The 3121-nt window shown below is 34.4% G+C and overlaps 1 long non-coding RNA gene across 1 annotated transcript; it reads right to left on the bottom strand.

Annotated features, from left to right (window-relative positions):
* Window positions 1-454: 454 nt before the first annotated feature.
* On the bottom strand, window positions 455-2884 carry LOC128285608 (uncharacterized). The gene is made up of 3 exons (XR_008276106.1): window positions 2782-2884; window positions 2240-2323; window positions 455-809 (listed from the first exon to the last, which is right to left on the bottom strand). It is a non-coding gene; the product is annotated as an uncharacterized LOC128285608 (long non-coding RNA).
* Between the last annotated feature and the right edge of the window lie 237 nt (window positions 2885-3121).

Raw genomic sequence — 3121 nt, 5'->3', positions numbered from 1 at the left:
TGGGACAGGGTTCGAGGTGCTACCTGACTTTTACTAACACTTCCATACTAAACAGGGCCATGAAATCTCAAATAATTAAAAACTTTTCTTTTCACATGCAATTTGTCCCTTATGCGAGCTTACGAGGCCCAATACATGCATTCGGGGCGGTTCGGAACCCAATCGAGAACTCATGAAAAACTTAGAAAATCTCTTGCATTAAGGCTTCACACACCATGTGTTCAGGCCGTGTGGCGAAATAGTCTAATTATCAAGCCTTTTGTCACTCTCACACCACATGCATAGATACATACTTATCCAATAACATACAACGTGGCATAAATGAGCTCTTAAACATCTACAAACATGTTATGCTCGAGTTATTTTCTTATGTAATAAATATTATAGAATTTGCCCATATCATTACCACATACTAGACATAACTATCATTACATCACAAACCATTCATGAAGCATTATTAACTATTTACCAATCACTTAATCCTGCATTAGTTACTAGCTCATCAATGAATCTCAATTCAATCTCTAGGCATACATGTTGTAAGCCACATCACAAGAGATAATAACATACATGCATAAGAATAATCATATGGGCCCATAATGTCATTAGCCGACATAGGCCAATTTACATGACTAATACTACCTTAATAACAAGCCAATGCCTTTGGCTAAATCATAATATTACATACTCACATTAAAACCCTATACATGCCATAGACTCGAATCACTTGAGTTTACTTACTCGATAACGTTAACTCGATAGGGTGATAATATCTCTGACGGCCTCCAACCCGAGCTAACCTGGAAACTCTAGAAAACATGGGAAAGAAGGGGGGTAAGCTTTCACTTAGTAAGTTCATATGAAAACAATTAGCAACTCATTAACTTGTTTTATCAATGTTTACAACATATGTTCAAGTTCACTACAAGCTGTCTTTCTGAGCAACGGTCACTAAATTATTTATATCTGGAGCTACGAAACTCCGAATTAAGTTTCATTAATTTTCCCTGAAACTAGACTTATTTTCCTTTCTTCCATAAAATTTCCAGAATTTTGGTTAAGCCAAATAGTACAGTTTATTAGTTAAAGTATCCCTGTTTCAGGGTATGACCACTCTGACCCTGTGCACTACAAACAGAATTTCTCCTGTACAAAATTCCAACGACCATGTCGTTTATTTCCCTAAAATAGACTCAATAAGGAATCCATTCATATAATGTATGACTCTTAATAATTTTGTACAATTTTGGTGAATTTCTAAAGTCAGAACAGGGATCTCAAATTCATTCAGACCCTATTTCACAAGAATTCAAATATCACACAATATGGAATTCTTTTTCTTCCCCTGTTTCTTTCATGTGAAAATAGACTCATTAAGCTTTAATCCCATATTTTATTCTGCCTCTAACTCATTTTCCACTATTTTTAGTGTATTTTTAAAGTTACACTACTGCAGTAACTCAAATCTGTCAAGGCTAAATTACTCATCCATGATCATTGTTCACAAAATTAATACAACATCGTTTGTATAATCATCACCGAGACATTCATTCACATTTTCATTTACCATCTTACTATATTGTTGTTATGTCGAGTTTTCAACCCGAGGGTTAAGTACATACCTGTTCAAAGTATTCATTTTACAACATTTACCAATACGTCCCTTTCATCTCGAGTATTCCTCCATTTGAGTAGAATTTTACCCGTTGAACACATTGGAATATAATTCGGATACATGGAAAGTTTGCACATAAGTGCCACATATGTAGCCAAGCTACCATGTAACCCGCCCATAAGTGAACTCGGACTCAACTCAACGAGCTCGGGCGTTCGCATCCATAAGTGAACTCGGACTCAACTCAACGAGCTCGGATGCCTAGTTACATCTCACGAACTCGGACTCAACTCAACGAGTTCGAACATTCGCATCCATAAGTGAACTCGGACTCAACTCGACGAGTTTGGATGCTCAACCATCCTAGTGACATGTCACTTGTATCCTAATCTATTCCTAAGGTTCAAACGGGATTTTCCTCGAACACATATCCTTGCCATCTTCCGTAAAATACCGAAACCAATACTTGGTAGCACTTTATATTTAATGATAATACACATATCTTGCATTTTATTCAAAATAACCACAAAGCATATATTTCATGATAAAAATCAGCATATCATATATTTAACATCAATAACTTAAAAATAACAATTATGCTACATTATTTACACATGAACTTACCTCGATACCACAAAGGTGAAAAGGACATACTCGTCCATAAATCGATTTCTTTCCGTTCTAGGTCCAAGTCTCAATTTTCATCATCTATAACATCACATTTAGCCTACCAATCAGTCACAATATTCATATGGGTCTAAAATCATATTTTTACAAATTTTCATTTTGACCCTAAACTTTTGCATATTTGCACTTTTGCCCCAATGCTCGTAAATTAATTTTATTCAATTTCTATAAGGTTTAAGACATGCTGAACATTTTCTCTTCTATGGAAACTCTAAATTTTCACTAATTCACACACTTATGACCAATTTGTAACTTTCACAATTTAACCCTTTTTGACATTTTTACCAAATTCATTGAATAAAACTCATATTTAACACATCAAACATTCATTATCCACTATAAATCATCAAAACACAACCATATCATGAATGGGTAAATTTTAAACTCTAATTTCTCTTCAATCAATTTGTAGAAATAGAAAATTTAAGCTTCGGGATCTCAAAATACGAAAATCATTAAAAACGGGACAAAAACCGTACCTATATAAGCCATAGAAGCTTGGCTGAATGGAGCTCATCCATGGCTGCCATTTTCAGTTCTTTCCCACGGTTGAAGAAGAAAGAATGAAAAAAAAATGATAGCTTTTATCATTTGTCTAATATATTTGTCTAATATCATTTGGCCATGGTACATCCCCAAGTGTGATTTATGCTCTTTGCATGGAGAGTAAGATTTGTGTTTCGAAATCATGTTCATGTTTAGTTACAATCAACTTGAGATTCGGCTCTAGCATACATATATGTATATATGTTTGAGCATGATGTATTGGTATGACGATATACTATCTTAAGGTATATACTTACTTATGATGATGTTTTG

The sequence above is a fragment of the Gossypium arboreum genome, chromosome 12 (assembly GCF_025698485.1).
Source record: "Gossypium arboreum isolate Shixiya-1 chromosome 12, ASM2569848v2, whole genome shotgun sequence".
NCBI lineage: Eukaryota > Viridiplantae > Streptophyta > Magnoliopsida > Malvales > Malvaceae > Gossypium > Gossypium arboreum.
This window is presented reverse-complemented; position numbering and strand designations above follow the sequence as displayed.